Below are 20,119 nucleotides of genomic sequence, written 5' to 3'. Positions count from 1 at the left end.
TTTTTACGAATCACAGAAAGTCATTTAATCTGTTCCAACACTTTATAAAATATTGTATATATTGTATATGACTAAGTGTGAGTAATCTACAGATACTGTGATTATTTAGAAAAAAAAACTTGAATTTTTTGGCAGACTAAATTAGACTAATTTAACAAAATATAAGTGGTACAAAGTTACTGGAAAGTTTGTTACTTTTTAAATCAAGCTGCAACTACATTTTAAAATTGTGATGTTTAACAACTATACCACACATCCATCTCATTACCATCCTCCCAACAGGCTCAGAGCAGCTCTGGCACTCACTGCTGATGGGCCCCAGAAAGTGATGCCAAACAGACTAAATTACACCACAACTGGCTGCTGACACCCAGAACTGCTCTTCAGTTCTTCTTTCATTTCCATCCACTTGAATCTTTGCCTCCTCATCCTCTTTTCAACCATCAAAGCGCTGGCAGCTCTTTTGCTGTTTTTAAAGCCGCATCAAACTGCATCAGTGATGTTAACAATGCATCACTGTGATAAAAAAAAAGGTAAAGCCTTGCCATTTTTTTTGCTGATTTTACAGGGAGAAGCAACAGTCAGCAGCTTTTTCGTGTGTGTTCTTGCGTTTATCACAGGCCGTCCGCCTCCAAGAGTTCACTGTAAAGATTATAAAGCATTTTTTATTTTCTCTAAAAGAGCTTAGAGGACAGGTTGCACTAAGAAGTCTGTATGAAAGATGCATTCTGTGTCTAATATGAGTCACACAGCCCACATAAGAGAAGAATCCACGTTTTCTCCTCCACTAATCACAGCGTATTAATTAATTACTCATCTTATTTGGCCAAATCCAGAAGTCAGAACAGAACTGTTTAATTACTCATCTTATTTGGCCAAATCAGAACAGAACCGGGATTTCTGTTGGAAAGTATCTGGTGTAGAAGCCAAAACTTTAAAGTTTAAGGTTAAAAAAACGGTCTTGAGCTTTCACTGGAAAGAAATCAGGAGTGATTATCGTCCACACTGACCTGGGGGGCGTTGGGGGGATCATACCTGAACTCTATGTCTCGCTCCATCTGAGTCAGTTCCAGGCTAATATCACCGGGGGTTCTTTCATTTTTAATAGGGCTAAACAACCAGAAAAACCTGTCCATTTACTGAGGTTTGAACAAGAAAAGCAGCAAGAAGAGAAAATAAAATTCTTAATACAAAAAAGAAAAGTTAAGTTTTAAGAACATGTAATAAGAATAAAATGTGATTTTAAGGTGGGATAAAGTCAAGATTCTTTTCCACATCTAAGATTTTCAAGGACTGATATTAAAAAAAAAAAACAACCAGGCTGCTGCTTGTTGTGGATGGGTAGAGTCTGGTGTCATCTGCATAAAAGCAAACATCTTTTCTAATTTACTGGCTAATACTGCTAAAGGATCTGGTGCAGAGACTTTTAGAATGACGATCCAAAGAATTTTTTCAAATGCCTACACTGATCGCCAGTTTAAAAAACAACACAAAAAAAAAAACAAACAACGTTGAACAGACTAACTGCCGACTCTGCTGTTTTATAAACAGGAGATATTCACTTCTCCTTGCGTTTGTGATTTCTCTTCTTCCACTGTGAATTTTTTTTCTTCTTTTTCATCCCTCAGTTAGAATATCATAAAGTATTGGTGTGATTTCCAAGTATTTTCGACTGATTTCTAAGTCTGAACACAGTCTTTGGTAAAGTTTGGACTCAGCCCCAGTGTTCCCAGGCTTTAATCTACAAAAACTGACTTCAGGGACTCCTTCCAACCACAGGCTTCACTATTTCCTTTATCTCTATTTCTGCCTGTCTGAAGTTTGTTTCTTTTTTTTCGTCCTGGCTGGGAATGAGAGCGCTCGTGCTGAGGTGACCGCGGGGCTCCCTGATTGATTAGAATTCTTCAGAGGGAAAGAAAAAGCCAAGTGGTTCTGAGGCTTCGAGATTGTGCAAAACACCAGGTGATACCAGGTTGCAGCAGAAAAAGCTCACATTGACGATCTTGTTTACTGAAACAAGCACAAAGTGTGCTGGTGTAAGTTGTGTTGAGGGAGGCATTTCTTAGAAAGACACCAGGGACATTTCGCAGGTGTCGGTGCAGGTGCCTTTGAATCCACTGACCAGTGCATTCTCGTGCTCAGAATTGGGACACACACACACACACACACACACACGTTATATTTAGAGTTTGAACATCTTAGTATAAACACTGCTGACTCGTTATTTTTGTCAGTTGCAGAGGAACAGGAATAAATATTTCCAGCCTGAATAAATATCACTTCTGCTAAAGGTTTAATACTGTATGTATATTTTCAGAAGAAGGAAATGGAGACAAACACGGAACAGAACAGGAACAGAAACGACTGGATCTGAAGCAGCTGCATTAAATCAACCCCACTTCAACATTCTCTGCTGACTTTTTTTTTCCTTTTCTTTTCCGTCAGTATTATTCATATTAGCATCTAGCAACTCCTGACTCACCTGCAGAGGGTGCTGTAAAAACAATTTGAAGACCCTAGTACGGGGGTGTCAAACTGATTAGATGTCAAGTGGGCCGGACCAGTGTTAATATATATCAGCTATATCTTCATATTTCATGAAATATAATTTTACAAAACATTCATGATCACCTGAACATGAAGTGTTTTTGTATTTCTTTTTATTTCCAAAATGTATTAAGTGGGCCGAAATGAAACCCCAAGTGGGCCAGTTTTGGTATGTTTGAGGCCGCTGGTCTAGAAACTGGATTACTTACAGTGTCCTGTAATCTCCATAGTCGTACCACACTGAGGAAGCATCAACGTTAAACGTTTTAGATACTATTCCTGAAAAGAGAAAACACGTGCAGAGAGCTGATGTGAAGCAGAAACTATTTCTATTTACGTTCAGTGGTTGAACATGAAGGATAATTGATTTTTCTTTTGTGAAAAATACCAACTGGAAGTAATGAAGGGATCAACTGTATTTTAGTCCAGTCAGTGGAAATATCACAGAGGACTCCTGTAGGGTTAGAATCCTGACTTTTAAAGTTCCTATGTGACCTGTGTGTGTGTCTGTGTGTGTATGTGTGTGTGTGTGTGTTAGCATGTGCTACCAGTTTTCCAATACCCCTGTCAGCTGTTCCACCCCGGCCTAACAACCAGGTCGTCCCCGGGGAAATAATCTGTCACTGAACTTATTAGTTCAAAGTGGATGCTGTCGAGGTAAAGGGCTGAGGGGGGGGGGGGGGTGCGGGGGGGTGAGTGGGTGGAGGAGCGGGGGTCAAATCCCTGACTACATAAAGTGTGTGAACGACGGCAGCTATGTTTACTGATTGTTCTCTCCGAGGCTTCGCCCGTGTGTCGCAGCTGCTCAAACATCGGCCGTTTCCAGTCGGACAAATGACATCACGCCACATAATGAGCGAGGGCCACAGCACGGGAGAATCCATAGCTAATTAGAGCAGCCGGCTTTTAGGGCTGACAGTTTGACGAGGGCATCAAGGAAGCATGTGCACGGTGTCGATAGTGTTTATGTTGCTCCCTCTCAGACTTGCTCCGTGCTCAGCAATATTGGAAGGCTTTCATTACCTATAAAAGAAACTGAGCCGTCAGTGAATGGAGGCCGCGCCGCGGTGCAGGTTTGTAGCCTTCCGCTCCTTATCTGTGGCCAAAATGATTTAAGTAAAAGCTACTGACTATAAAACACTGCACATAAGGAAGGCTGATGACCGCTCCGCCTGGTGGCTGGAAGTCATTCTGGCCTCGGCCAATGGTGAAAGCCTGGCTTTAATTTAGAGTTCTTCCTCATCTGGGTTGTCATGTATAGGAATAACCGCTCTCCGTCACAGCTAATTAAAATACATTATTTATCGACATCCGCCTGAGTGATGGATATTTAAAGGAACAGTGTGCTTAAATATTTGAAGGAGTTATTGAACTGAATTTATTTATGGTGCCTATGAATGTACCGCTGAAGTAACACAGTGTAAAATCACACTCTGATTAACGGTGACGTGTTCCCTGCGCTGCTGTAATTAACCTGCGATGGAGGGATTTATCTCCATGGCACCTGAACGCCTCATCATTTATCTGTTCTGGATTTGATTGCCTTAATATTTTTGAGCAGGTCCAGTATTTGTACGGCTCTCCGGTGTGTTTCACTGCCATGTTGCCTGAAGTGAAATTCAGAAGCTGTTTCGGCCTTACGGTCCATTTAATGAAATTTTAATATTTTCTCAGCAGGTTTCTTTTGCTCTGGCTTCTTCAGTAGATTTTACTGTAGGTTGTAGAATAAAAAGAAGGTGGTGTAAATGGGAGATAAAAGGTCTAATTGAAGAAAAACATTTAAGATTCTTGTTAAATTTGATTGAGTTACAGAAGAGTGGCGACTACTGAATATTGCTCTATTAATGTATCAGACCTTGACAAGTCTTTCAATTAAGAGCTGTAAAATAGTCCACTCACTTATTGGTATGTACTGTTATATAGTATTGTGTCTGCATATATAGAATTTTGGTTAGTGCATCAAAGTGGGGCATATCATTTTGCTTCCAGTCGTAGTAGGAGTGAGGGGGTGTGTGTCGGGGTTACTCTTCGTCCTTGTGAAGAGTACAAGTTAGCTAAAAAAAAACATTTTTAAACTGTGAAATGTTTTTGCACTCGACTCACGTACTGACTTTTAAAGGGGTATAAACCATTTTAAACTGTGTTGATACCACCCCCTGCTGGGCTGGTTTCAAACTAAGACAGGCTCGCTGTGCTTTTAATCCTAACTACCAGATGAGAGCTGATGAATATTTCTCAGGGGATAGAAAAACTTCCTAGCGTAACCATATTTCCAAGGTCTTCCTCAGAGAAATTCTCCAAAGAACTTTTTCAGTGACATCCTGACAAAGTACATGTGAAGTCAATGGAAATGTGTTTGTACAAGACGACTGACCTTGAACTAATGATGCTTTTAACTGCGTGGGCTGAATAAAAATCACAAGTGACAAACCTTCTACCGTACAGCCGTTTTTATCCCTCACATGTCGGCGCATTTTCTCGGGATTTGTGCAGAAGCTGGAATTTAAAGGACACTCTGAACTTGGGCAGCATCGCAAAGAGCCAGAGTCCATGTGTTTCATTTCTACTGTTTCAGACTGAAGTACTCTGACAACAAGGAGCTGTAATACCTGAGAAAAACTTCTTTGTAGAGGCTGGTAAACACTGCTCCAAGTCGAATACCGCAGGCCTCTTCATCTTTAATGAGATTTCAGTGGAGCAGCTCAGTAACCAGCCAGAAAATCAATGCTTTCTCACATTCTTTTTCAAACACCTTTGATCACCTACTCCAAGGTCTGAGTCACTTTGGGCTGATGAAACCAGATACCTGTCAACACAAGGATTCCCTGGTAGAGTCTGGTGAGAGGATCAAAGGCAGTCATTTCATTTTGTCACCTAAGCTTTTTACCAATTCTACAATTATCTTTCTGGAGCAGGAATTTTTGTGACATGTTTGCATTTTTTAAATCCTGTTAAATCCACCTGACCTAAATGAAGGTGGATCTCAATGTCAGGCGTGTCCAGAAACGTGTCCTCGAGCCGCACTAGTACTTCAACAGGTTTTGACTGAACAGGATTTTCTGCTCAACTTTAAATTTATTTAGGCTAAATTTTCTGCTCAACTTTAAATTTATTTAAGCATTTCAGAGCTAAGTGTGCTATATTTTTGCTAAATTTAAGCTAACATTGATGTCTCAAAAATATTTTGGATATTTCTAAAGTAGCTTGAGATATTTTTAGATAGACTAGTTATATTTTTGGCTAGTCTATTTTTTTGGACCGTGACTCTGAGATGACTTTTGACAGGTGTATTTTTTTAACAAGGTGAAGAACATGGACGTCCGATTCCTCTGCTGCCTGTAGCTGCGGTGCATTATGACATTCCGGGACACAAAGAAAACAAAATTCACTCATTGTCCCATTTTGATGAAACATAATTTCCCTGAGGTTAAAATCGCAGAAGACCCTGATCAACTGAACCGTTCATTTAATTTGAAATCCTCACCACCGCCACCCCCCAAAAAATCATTTCCTTCATTACAATATTCATTTATTACAACAAAGTGGCGTGGGGATTTTATTAGCAGGAGAATGAAAAGAGCATGGCAGCGCATGCCACGAATGAAGATTGTGAAATATATCACACAGAACGCACAGACGTCTTTGTGCCAGAGCATTTGGGCGACCAATTAGAAAAAGCTAACAAAGCTGGGGAATCCCAGGAGACTTTCCCACAAACAACAACTCCGACCGCCTGCTGTCGCAGATACTATTGTCTGTAGTTCTTCTCTGTGCTACTGGGCGGAGGACCTCAGAGTTGTCTTTTCAGCGTGGTATCTGGGCCAGTCCCTCATCTCCCTCTGAGCCGCTGCAGACATTACCCGGGGAAGAGGGAGGCATCAGTGCACCCTAGGGAGGAGAGGGTGAGGGAATCTTTCTTCTCCACTGTCACACAGGTGTCATAGCTGGGTGGAAATCTGTGTCTTTGTTAGAAATATTGAGCCAAACTTTTGGTTTTACTGCGGCGTGTTTCAAAAAAAACCAAACACTTAAATAGTTAAAATCTTTCTAATTAATGAATAGGAAAAAGTCCATCCATCCATCCATCCATTTTCATCCGCTTATCCGTTACCGGGTCGCGGGGGCAGCAGTCGCCACCAAGTGGTGAGTCCACTGGAAGGTATTAACCGCCCTAACCGGGATTCGAACTTGTCCAGGAGGTGACCCCTGGCGTTCCACACCAATGACAGAGACATTGCCTCTGGGCCAAAGCGCCACTAGGAAAAAGTCACATTATTTTAAAATATTTGATGCAACTAGCAAATAATTTTCACAGAAATTGATTTAGACTTAATATTTTATGAGTTTATAGCACCCCCTGCATGGGAGTAAGGGAAATGTCATGGTATCTATTTATTTAAAAAATCTAAAACAAATACCAGACATGATATGTTAAACTGTGTATGTCATTTTTCTTGTATTTTTAGAATTAAGTTGATGATTGACGGTCAGGTTCCTTGCGGTTCGACTCCCTCCTCCGCCTCATCCTCAGCATTTGCTGACATCCTGTATGAAATGACGGAATCTCATAAGAAGCAATTATTTTTCTACCGATATCTTAATTCAGTCGTGGCAGGAATCCTGATTTGAGGGCCAGAGCGGCGTTGCTTAGAAAAATATTGCAGATGGAAGTGGACAGACTAATCACTGCCTCTCCACTGTAGCTGAAAACTGTTCTATTGATTTCACTGGTGTGAAAATAATTCCTCTGGATTTTCACAGCACTGAGGCCTCGAGGAGAGTGGGAGGAGGGGAGTCTCTGTGGTGTCTGGTCCAGCTGCAGCGTTCTATACATCCTTGACCTTTTTCTCTCCAAAGCTAAAGTTTTTAGAGTCCACTCTATCAGATAATTACTCCGGGCTTTTACAGCAACTGCAGCCGTCGATACATTAATGGCTGCCGGATGATCAGGCAGGTGGACGTGGGGTGTGAGGTGACACACACACACACACACATGTCACAGTGTATGATGTCAACGTAGTCTTTTTAAATTAGAAAAAAAGAAACTGTGAGGGATTATGTGCAGCTTTGTTGCACCTGATGAGAAATAGATTGTTGTGGTTCAGAGCGGGAGGCGAGGAGCTGTTTGCATCATCGGCTGGGGCTCGTGAGCGGAATCGATGCATCGACACCTGCACTCCAGCATCATCAGTCAGCTTTCCCATCGCGCTATTCAGTCAGCTACAGGTGAACAATAACAACCTTCATGCTAGCCTGAGCTTCTCCCGCTAATTACTCCAGTAGGATATAAAGCACCCCCTAGTGGGTGAGCATCATCCTCTGATGAAATCGTACCATCGCTGAGCTAATAATAGGGTCATATATATAATGCTGACAAGAGAAAGAGAGAGAGGTGGCGCTCTTCCTTTTTAGATGACAGCATGCTGTGCTCCAATAGGCTGAGATTCAGTTGATGTTTCTAGAGGACGACTTTATGAAGCCTGTGGTTCTGTGTTCATGATTCACGTTAATTCAGTGTTGACATTATTGTCGTTATTAACCATTTCAAATGACTCGTCTTGATTTCCTTGGACATATAGAATGACCTAAAAGTCGGCTGAACATTTTGCCACAAATTAATCAAATAATTAAATCAGTTATTCATTTATTTATGCGATATTTTTGGCCTTTTTTTTCTGGCTGATGTGTACTTCTTTAGCTCCTTCAGCTCGTTTATGCGATATTTTTGGCCTTTTTTTTTCTGGCTGGTGTGTACTTCTTTAGCTCATTTGTATTTATCCTATTTCAAGCCTTTTGTTCTTTTGATTTATAAAAATATTTAAATATTTAGTAGTTTTCTGGTTGCCTAGCATGTAGTAAGACTTCTAGATTTGTTACACACGTGCAATAAGTGTTTAAAAACACTGGTACAGTGTTTTTAAACACTGGTAGAGTGTGCTGCTTAAATATAAACCCGGGCTGAAAGAGGCCTTGAACCTTCTGGTATTTCTGTTTATTTTTTAAGTCTTTCTCACTTTGTACAAAGGTTTAAGACAACTGTACCTCAAACCTTGCAGTGTCCCAGTATTACCACTGGTCTTCACCACTTACAGAGGACAGCTGAGACTAATAGAGAGTGTGAGACAAAGGCTGCAGCACAGTTTTAGCCCAGAGGGTGAAAACGTGACATGGAATCATGTACAGTACAGCATGAAGACCAGTTACACACAGCACCATCAGAAATGCCCTGTGTTGCATTATAGAGTGGCTTCCCTGTGCAGGAGCAAAAAAAAAAACAGAGAAAAAATCTGCTCTGATCGATGAATTCTCCTCCATCAGCAAACGACGCCACAGTGACACCGGCCCAAAAAGACCGGTGTTCAAAACAGGCCCCACTGTAATGAGGTGGAAATATAATACTGGTACATCCCTGTCTTTGATCCCTGCAGCCACCTTTATGTTTGATAATGAGCCGTATGCTAATACGTGTGAGGCGCTAACAGCAGAGACTAGCCTGGCTGTGTTCACTTGTTGCAGAACATCCACTCAGATCTGAGGCTCCGTCGATGATGTCACCGCCACAGTTGGTCCAAAAAATGTAAAAAAAATTGTCAAGGAAGCAAAAAAAAAGCCAGTTATTAGCAGAGTGTGCTTATTCAATAGAGCAAAAATGAATAAATAACACAGAATCCCACAGTTGAATCTTAACATCCATGAACAGCACTGTTAATGAACCAAAAGGAAAAAAAATGGCTCTATGCAAATGTGAAGCCGCTGTCGTTGTCGGAATCCATCATCGTCCAAAAAATGTAGCAGCAACAACAACGACAACAACAACAATAAAAATACATTCTGAGCATGAAATAGGGTTTTAGCTTTTTAACATTTATCTGCCTCGGCGTAAGGCCCTGCAGCATAATGAATAATACAGCAGACGCTAAGGTGCTGTTGTTCCCATTTACAATGATATTAATGGAAGCTGGCTGCTGGGATTTAAGGGTAAACGGCACTGATGTGGTTTTCAGTGAAAAGTCTGTTCTACAGAGTCAGTCAGTGAGTGAGTTAGTCAGTGAGTTAGTCAGTGAGTGAGTTAGTCAGTCAGTCAGTTAGTCAGTGAGTGAGTTTTTACAATGATATTAATGGAAGCTGGCTGCTGGGATTTAAGGGTAAACGGCACTGATGTGGTTTTCAGTGAAAAGTCTGTTCTACAGAGTCAGTCAGTGAGTGAGTTAGTCAGTGAGTGAGTCAGTCAGTGAGTTAGTCAGTGAGTTAGTCAGTGAGTGTGTCAGTGAGTCAGTCAGTTAGTCAGTGAGTGAGTTAGTTAGTCAGTGAGTCAGTGAGTGAGTGAGTGAGTGAGTCAGCCGTTAGTGAGTTAGTTGTGAGTGAGTGGGTGATTGAGTCAGTCAGTCAGTGACTCAATCGGTCAGTCATTATGACCAGTGTTTTTGGAGTCTACCATCAATGGAACATCTTTGTCCAGCGAATACGTTTTTTGTGGAGGCTGAGTGAATTAAGCACAGAGCACCGATTGGTCTGTTTGGCTGTACACCTTTGACCTTTGACACCATTTTCACTGTGAATCCTAAATCTAGAGGGTTTTTTTTTTCATTCAAAAAACAAAATGAAGACAACAGAAAATTATATACAGTAACATAAGATGTATGTTCCAATAATGTGTTTGATAAACAGTGAGATTATGCTGTAGTGTTTTTCCAATAGGAAAACAAACAAACAAACAACAAACTTCCATTTACAGTAGATGAATGTCATTACAAGTGTGACCCTTTAATTAAGGACATGGCTGCAGTCTGTCTGTGTGGATGTGTAGAGTCGTTGTTATTCTCCTCCTGCTCCAGCCTCTGTAAGACTTCCTTTGATGCTGCCGTGTGACCATTGTTTAGGGGCCACCGCAGGTTAATGGTACAGAATAATGTGGAGTGTTTGATCCAGGCTGCAGCTGCTGTTGCTCTGGGATTCTGTGATGTTCTATTATGTTAATTACTGTGGACGAGGTTCACATTCAAATGAGCGGAATATGTTCAGAAGGAATCACGGTGACACTGTCGCGGCTTCATTTGTGATCGAGGCGGTTGATTGTTGGACGGAGATGAGATTTAATCGTTATTTAGTTTTCCATCAGAGCTCAGTCAAAGAGGAAACGGTTCAAATCTGGCTTCATTTCTTTATCATTTGTCTCTGGTTCTGTTCGTGATGAGGCTGCCATCATTTAAAATAAAAATTACTGCTCATTATGAATGTTGAACTGATAAAGTGCTGCCATGTCCAATGTGTGGCCCGGGGGCCAACAGTGGCATTAATACAGGGTTATTTTGGCCCATGACTTTTCCTTCAACAGATCCAGGATTATGCTAGAAAGTCTTGACCTTCTACTTTATATGCTAATTTAAGTGCTAGCTTTTTTGTTGTTGCCATTTTTCACCCATTTTAGCCGTTAATACTCAGTGGACATCATTCTGATTTTGGAGGATTTCAAAGCTAATTAGCCTAGCATCATTTTCTGAGCTTTTGGAGTGAAAACGCCAAGTGAAAATATCATTAAATTCAAGCATCATTTTCTGAGCTTTTGGAGTGAAAACTCCAAGTGAAAATATCACTAAATTCACCTCCTCCTCCTCCTCCTCTTCATCATCATCATCATCATCATGGACTCCTTATGTCTTAAAAAAGGGAAATTTATTCACATTGCTGGTGTAAACATCATCTCATCATGATCCTGCACAGACTCTGTTGACAAACAGGGGAAAACATTTTAATGAGATTTTTACAAATCCTCTCATGCGACAACGATTATTCTGCAGCAGAAGCTAAATATTCATGTTAAAACTGTGTTAAAAATGTTTTATTAAATGTATCTTTCTCTTCCCACAGTGAAGGTTCATTCTTTATTCAGCTGTTTGAAGTCATTTCAGTGGCATATTATTATTATTATTATTATTATTATTATTATTATTATTATTAGGTACATTTAATAATTTTTATTAACCTCGATCAATGTACAGCTTCCTTTTAATTATCTAATCAAATTTGTAATCATTTGAATTCAAGTATCATGTCAGATTTTTATCTGAATATTAATTTTTTGGCCTTGACTTGTCTAAAACCAGAAGACTTTTCTCTGTGTTGCCTTCATGGGCCACTGGGGAAACAGAAACAATGCACAAAAAAAGCTTTAACTTCCAAACTAAAGTCTACCAAAATAAAAGCATGCATAAAAAAGACAGCACAAAATGGTGCAAACCCTGGATCACCACAGCACATTTCCTAACTTTATGTTAAATTGTTGCCCTGTCCCTTTAAATCTATTAAATAGTAATTGCATCTTCTAAAGTCACATCTTTGTTTTCACCCCACTGGGTCATTTGAATTCATGCTCCGTTCCAGGTCTACACCAACTCCTCTTAGATGAAGGGAATGAAATATAGCAGGTCTGCAGGTGATGGGATTATAATTATCAGCCGGGGTGGGAAACAAATACAGTGCTTTGCTACGATAACCGTCTGCTTCCCTCCTGAGTGCAGTCATTTGCGGGTCGAGCTCAGTGTCACAAAGTTTTACCAAGAATAATTACAAGTTTTCTTCTGTTCAAACTTCCACACCACCTTAGCAATTAAAATGAGGGTTTAGCCATTCCACCGCTCTGTTTATAAGTGCGTCGACTTTGTGTTTAGCATTATTTACATAGTCTGAGCGTTTAATAAACCGACCCCTAAGAAAACAATAACATTAGCATTTCAAGAACTGTGCTTCAGGAGAGAGAGTTGATGCCACGCTGTACGTTTCAGCGTTATGACCTCCAATAAGGGATACCTGAGTCTGATAAACAGGAAAACGTTTCAGCGTTATGACCTCCAATAAGAGATTATATACCTGAGTCTGATAAACAGGAGGCTCTAACAGGATAAATGATGAAAATAGATCATTTATTCATCGCTGCGGGGAGTTAACGTCCTACCTATCTCTTATTGTATCTTTGTTTTCTCTCCAGTCTTAATGAAATATAATTTTACAAAACATTTCACCTGAACATGAAGTGTTTGTGTATTTTTTTTTTATTTCCAAAAATCATCAAGGATATGAAATGAAACCCAAGCGGGCAGGTTTTGGCCCACGGGCCGTATGTTTGTTACCACTGATTAAGACCCAGGACTGAGGCGCTTGATATTCAGAGTTAGTTTAGTCTTTTTTAATGCATTTTAAATGATTGGTAACTCAAGTTTGCTTTATTTAGATTATTAATATTATTATTATATTTCTAAAACTGTAAGACGATTAATATTGCTGATATTTTCATTCTACAATGTCGGTCACTTTGTGTAAAACACGTAGTGAAATTCCCTGTACCTTACATTTGATGCAACATGTTATAAAAATGTTTTTCCACCAATTCCTGAGGATTAATGAAAGTTGTTGTGTGCTGTTGGAAACACTTTGTTGTGGCTCTTTTTACAAGTCTGTCGAGCCAGTTCCAGCAGCACAGCAGCGGCCGTGTGCGAGTCAGAGCAGTTCCATACATCATTGTGCCGAGGCATTACTGCGAGTAATGAAGTGTGAACTCGGAGCAGCGTTTCGTTTTGTCATAAAGAGTGGGAGGGAGAGAGAGAGGGAGGGAGCTCGCCGCGGCACGAGGAGATTGTCGACAGACTTCATGCAGTCGCAGCCAAAGTGCTGCAAGTTACACATGGCAGTTGTTATTTTTAGGGGTGGGCCATGTTGAGGCTTCTATATTGAGAGTAATCCTGAGGCTGTCACAAATCGACTCTTTAGCCAAATGTTGGTTCTTGACTATTTTTAACAAGTCTGCCTGCACTAAAATAGATAACTTTCAGCAGAGATAACTTGAAGAGGTAGCTGCACTGTGTTATCACCAACTAAAATGTTGGCAGTTCAATTCCAGCTCTGTGACATTTTGTGGCGATGCAGGCACATCGACTTCAGGTCTTCAGTCTGTCTCACAGGAACGATGTAGCAAGTCCTGGACTGTTGACATGATTTTGGTCCTGGTGGATTTCTTCACTGGCTTTGATTCTTGCGCGACATCGAGCGCTAGTTTGTTTCATTTGATTCACACAACATTTAAACCGTGGAGACTTGAACATTTTGTCACAAACTCTGACCTTTTGTACTACTTTAGTCAGTGACTAGTGACTCGACTTCACCGACTTGAACTCCAGGGACTACAGTTTTACTGAGCTAGATTGGCTTTGACTTGTTTGATTGGCAGCAGTCACTTATACTACACTACTCCATGCCAAGACTTGGACATGGGCCAGATTTGAGTAGTCGGAACTCAAGTACGTTCATCTTCCTCGGTCACTCAACCAAATGACGTGACTTCTTTATTCTTTACTCTACTCTAGTGACTTGGACTCGGACTTGTGCTGTCGAAGTCACTGACTCGTAACAAGTCATAGCCATGTGTGCTGATGGCAGAGCGTTCACTGCAGATGTTCTTCAGTGACTTGTCTTTGCTTATTGCTGTCTTCGTTTCACTTCGGTTCACTGCAGATGTTCTTCAGTGACTTCACATGTCTTTGCTTATTTCTGTCTTCGTTTCACTTCTTCTCTTCCCCCGCTGTTCTTCATGGACCTGATTTAGCAGTAAACTCAGGTTAAAATAGGAAACAAACCCTGAGAACAACAACAACAACAACAACAACAACGATGCAGAACAACCTGCGGGCTGTAACCAGCTTCCTGATGCACTCATTTCTAAGCTGATACACACACACATAATTCCAGGGCGTGATTTATTGTCCGCACACACAGCGTAGCCTGGGGTTATACTTGTAAAGTGTGCTGCCATAACAGGAGGGGGCACTGTTTTAAGCAGCTGCATACAGTATGTTGACGGTTGAGCCCTACGACGAGCAGCGATCGAGACAGAGCTATAATAAAAACCCGAGCCATGATGGATGAGCCTATCAGAGTGTTTTGCGATGATGAACACGGGGAGTTTCTCACATATTGGATTTTTGATACTGCTTCTTCCAGGAGTTACATTTTCACAGGTCTTGTTAAACAAGAAAACACAGCTTCAAGGGTGAAACGGGGGGAGAGAACGGGGGAAAGTAAAAAAAAAACAGTTATTTCATTATTCATATAACACTGTTAGACTTTTAATTGGTAAAAACTTTTCCTATATGAACAAATACAACAAGTTTGGCTTTTAAAGGTACTGTTAGTTGACTAAAATAAATACTATCGCCATAACAAGTTCTTTTGTTCTGAGTTGGAACGATTCTTCTGCTTCGGTTCATCAGGTCAATAAATACTTTTTATTAGTAGTTAAGTTAAAATTGATAATGGGACGGTGATGAGTAAATTCTTACGAATTCCCAACATAACCAATAACCTGTGGTTCTGCACCGACTGTTCAAGGTAATAAAGTGCTGAGCGCCTGCTGTTCTGCCTGAGGGGCTGTACACCCCTGCACCCACAACAACACAAAGGTCTGTGTTTATGTTTTAAACAATAGCTGTCAATCAGAATCATTTTTGTTGTTGTTGTTGTTATAATTGTGCTATTATCCAGTCGACCAAGTCAACACACAATAAATCACAAATAATAATATATCAAATAATATGTCTTTATTTTTTCTACTTAAATATATGTTAAAAATACTATTTTTCATTTTTTTAAATTCTCTTTAAAATAAAATAAAATACAAATTTCTTATGTTTAGAGATTCATGCCTTACAGTGGTGTCTCAAACTTGAGCTGTTCCTGACCCTCCCCCAATATTTCCCTCTTTTAACTAACTAAAAAAATCAAATATAGAATCATATACTGTGAAAAACAATTATATATACTTCCTCACAGTGAAGTACACAATCAGTATTTAAGTCAAATTCCTTTCAATGTATTCCTTTTTTTTAATTCTCTTCCTGGCTGCAGCTTAAGTGCGTCATTATAAACAGTAATTTTCTTTTTTCTCCTCAACCACCCACAAATAATCTGTCGAATTCATTGCCTGCTCTGCTGCTGCAGAGGGCTCTGACTTTATTGGTTCCTTCAGCAGTGATAATTGCAATTTTTAATTTAGTGGAAGGAAACAAACGACAGAAGCCTTGGGGGAGTTTATTAATATTGTTTGCGGTTCAACGCGGGGCAGATCATTTGTTTTTATCAAGCGTCTCGGCTAAATCCATATTAGTATATTCTGTGTTTCAGTGTATAAATATTTAAAGATGTTGTTATTACCCATTTTCACTCTCAAGGACTTTGAATAACTGTCACTTCGGCGGTGCAGGGGAGACTTATGCTAAACATGCTAAACAGAAATTGCTTTTCTATTGTGTTTATTTTTTCTTTCTTTTTGCTAGCAGTGAAAAAATAACTATTTTTTTCTATAATATATATAATATACATATATAAATATATATACTCATACATATAATATATGTATATATAAATGTATAAATCTACATATATATAAATATATATATATATTATATATAAATTTAATAAAGTGATCAGAGGAAATAGCATTGGGCTAAATGTGCCTTAAAAAACCACTGGAATCCTTGAGGTTCAGTTGGTCCTTGTCTGAAGTAGAGAGTCTGATTCCATCACTGAATTTAACAGAAAAAGAACACGTCAGGTCAGGGATCAGAGCCGAGCTCCTCCATGTGGGACACACTTATGATTGGTATCGATTTGTTCATACTGATGAATGTTTTTCTGAGTATTTCAGATAGTTTTTGTGTGTTTGTTGGGCACGGCCAGGCTCCAGTGCACCAGTCAGGCTTTACTGTACTGTAGCAGCTGACGCAGCAGGCGCGGCACCTTGAGTGGTACACAACAGGAAATCAATGTGATATGGAGAAAACAAATAACTTGTGTCAGTGTGCGGACGAATGGACCGGATGCGTCTAAATGATGGTGTAAAAATTGTCCATATATTTTTATGTTTTTACACAGCTCAGTGGAAACGCTGTGGGTTTGAAATGCACACAGACTTTTACGCAGGATGTTTCTTTCAAACGGCTGCGATGATTGACATTTCAAACAGAGAACAGCAGATGTCTGTGGCAGTTTTATGTGCCATAATGCTTTATGCAAATTTAATAAGCATTATGATGGTGACTGAGCTGAAGGGTTTGTGTGAACTGTGTGTGTGTGTGTGTGTGTGAGCCCGGCTCAATGCAGTGTGGCTTTAAATTCACAAAGAACGGATTTAGTCTGAAAATACCCCGGAGGAATTGCATGTCCTAAGATGTGATACTTCAGGCAATAATTACATGGTATACAAATGTACTGCAGTATCATCTAATATAGAGTGTTTACTGTGTAAAAATACTTTGGTTTTCAATTCAGGATTCAAACACTGTCTTGGCTGAATTATTTAGCTCCCATTGTGTGTAAAACTTGATGTCTAGTGATACAAGTGAACAGGTGAACTGTAAACAGATTTTCATATACAGTACTATATACAGTATATATACAGTTAAATGGTAGAATACACTTTAATTGACTGAATTCAATAAAAGTTAACGACTATATACAGTATATATACAGTTAAATAGTAGAATACACTTTAGCGTTAGCTAACTGCTACAAAAACACAGTGAGATTTTATTTTGAACTCTCACAGGTTGTTTTGAAAACTGACTAAAAAAAACTAAGATTACAAAACCAGGATGGGAATTATCTGAAAAAGCTAAACAGGAACTAAGCAGTGACCAAGTCACAGTCCAAAGTTTGCAAAAAAAGCTCAAGCAAATAATAAAAAAACAAAAAAATAAATGTAATTTGACATATTTTGGTTTCATAATAGACAAAGAAACTACATAACTTTTAAATCAACAGTCAAAAGTAGTTCCTGTTCATTATTTTTATCATCCAAATAAATTCAAGTTTCTTTTTTCATTGTTCACCTTTTATTTTATTTATTTTTTTTAGATGAATTACAGTTCAACTGGTCTATGGACCATGAATAAACCCCTGGTCTAAATATTATTAGAGCAACAGATACTGTTGTATTTTACAGATGTGTTTTTTTTTTCTTCTTTTGTCCCTTTTAGTCTATAACTATTTCTATTCGTGCTACATCTGAATAAATCAACAGCAGGTGGATCCCAGGGACCGGAAACGTAATCTGGGGATTTGCTGACATGAGCTGTCAAACTGGTGGAGAAAAAAAACACCCATTAAATAATAAATGAAGCCTTGATATTTTATATATGTTAAACTATATTTTTCAAAAGTATGAAACAGCTGTTTAGTCATTTCCATCAAATCAGTTTTTGATCTTGATAAAAGACTTGATTCTCTACGTGTGTCTTATAATGATGTCTTTCATGTTTGAAAGTAGATCTTGCAATGCATGCTGGGACTGGATGTGTATTTCCTGATGGGAAGCAATTATGTATTTTTTGTATTTCCATAGCCAGTTGTTTACGTCTCCAAGGGGCTAATTACAATAGTCGGAGACGGCGACTGTCAGTTGACGTGTGTGATACTCAGTCCTCCACTTATCTCTTAAGGACGGGGAAATTATGTAAATATTGTATCGATGACACACTGACTATAGACGTCAAGTCTGTTGACTCTCGTTCTGGATATTTATTCGCATCAAAGGAGATCAATTCCAGCGATTCAAATCAAGTCTTCAACCACTGAGACTTCTTAGCGGATCTGAATGCACTGACAGCTAAATATCGATGTGCGAACACAGTTAGCATCCTGTCACCTGCAGATCCAGGCCCAGATGCTGTCATGGGGAGCCTCCCTCCCTCCAAACACGTGTCACTAGATGGATGTTTTTGGCCTGTTTATCACGACTGAATCCAAACGTTCTGTTTTCAGAGGGGGTTGAATCCAAACGCCATCCCTGACGTGTGAACAAAGGCAGCCCTTCACGCCAATCTGGTGTCTCAGGTTGAAGAGATAAACGGCGCTCTTCTGAGAAAAAGAGAAAGTGCAGTCGAACATCTACGCCATCGGTAAGTTTCTCATCCTTTCATGCCCTCGCACTCCGCTCTAATGCCTCTGCACCTCTGGGAAAACAGACCATTTGTCTTTCTAGCCAGAGTTAGAGTCTAACAGGAGCTAACAGAAGTCAGGCGGACCATATTTATCTTGGTCTGCGGAGGAAGTGAACACAAACATTTGGTGATAATTTCAACCTCTGGGAAGGTTCTAGAAAGATTGTGAGGTCTGTGTCACCATCGAGGTGAAATAGTACGCATTGGTACTGTTTGTCTAGACTTGGCTAGTCTTTGGAACTGAGAAGCTACAGCTGAGACACCTGGTCTTTGGTTCTGGTTTTCCTGGTTATGACCCACAAGTTAAACCCACGATGCCTTACAGATCATAGGTTCTAGCCCCAGTGGTCGCTCCTGGTGTTTCTGCATTGATTGATTCTGATTTGTATTTTGTGTTACCTTTCTTAGTTTTGATTAGAGCCACCTAGTGGTCATAATTTCTACTGTACATGGTATGATACATAGTAAGTCTTTATTATTCTTGAAATGGCCAAGAGGGGGCGTCTCTAGGGTCTACTCACACACTGTAAAATCACTACACAGACTACTGCTGCAGTGACCCCTGATACAGGGGCGAGCCAAGGTTGATTCATCATTAAGTTGTTTAAAATGTCCATACTTTTACTTTTACCATAAACGTTTAATTCAGTGACATTTGTTTAGAATTTATGAAGTGAATTATTACCATATTCGTTGTAGTCAAAGGTCAATACAACTGTTAGGAGAAAACTGTTTGTTCCGATGCCTGCTGGGAAATGTTTACAATTCCCCATTTGCCAATCAATAGAAAAAACCCTGAGCCTATTAGCCTTGTGAACTCTTTAACACCGCGCGGCCTCTATTGGTCAGAGCAGTCGATGATGTTTGTCACTTTAATGCGATTAGCAGCCTTTCTATTAGCCCTATCACAGAGCTCCATCTGTGGTTCTAGGGGTCAGCGCTGGGCAGATTTGTTTTGTTTAGGTTTTTTTCTTGTAACACATGAAGGTCTGTCCCTCAGCTGCGTTCACAGGGTCAATGTCTGGTTCGGCTCTAATTGTCTCTCAGGATTTAATTTCATTATCGAATTTCTTGTTTAACGTCTCTAGCGCTTTTTCAAACTCATCCAGTCCAATCTAGGCGTCAGTCCTTCTTGATTATTCTGTTTAGAGATTGGAAAACCACTGCTGCTCTTTGAGACTGTCTTTATTTATTTATTTATTAGCCTGCTGCTAATAGATACAGAGACGCCTAGGCTAACTTTAGCTGTCTTGAAAGGAAAATGGGTTTTATCCCATACACCTCACTTGTGGCAGGGTTTTTCTCCCATAGAAAAGTCGGACTTCCCCCACAAAGGGTTTCCATTGGTCCACAGATGAGGTGATTACACCTTTACATTTCTAACACATCATGCTACCTGTGGTCCAATTGCAATTAATGTTTCAATGTTTGAACAAATGTGTGTGTGTGTGTAAATGAGACTTGAAAACACCAGAAAAGTGGGTCAGCCTGTGGCCTCGTGATAAGAGGATTGGGTTTATTACCCCGGCCCTGGTGTGTTGAAGAAGCATCGAAAATTCCCTCGCTCGCCAGGCGTTCCTTAATGC

General features: G+C 39.9%; 1 long non-coding RNA gene across 1 annotated transcript in view; it reads left to right on the top strand.

Annotated features, from left to right (window-relative positions):
- The window catches only part of LOC103377153 (uncharacterized), a 119,345-nt gene that overhangs the window by 50,167 nt on the left and 49,059 nt on the right, over positions 1-20,119 (top strand). Inside the window, exon 2 of the long non-coding RNA XR_003049340.1 lies at positions 18,355-18,491. This is a non-coding gene — a long non-coding RNA (uncharacterized LOC103377153). The remainder of the gene's footprint in view (positions 1-18,354; positions 18,492-20,119) is intronic.

The sequence above is a fragment of the Cynoglossus semilaevis genome, chromosome 3 (assembly GCF_000523025.1).
Source record: "Cynoglossus semilaevis isolate Cse_v1.0 chromosome 3, Cse_v1.0, whole genome shotgun sequence".
NCBI lineage: Eukaryota > Metazoa > Chordata > Actinopteri > Pleuronectiformes > Cynoglossidae > Cynoglossus > Cynoglossus semilaevis.
The sequence above is the reverse complement of the archived record's forward strand: the minus strand, read 5'-3'. Positions and strand labels throughout refer to the sequence as shown.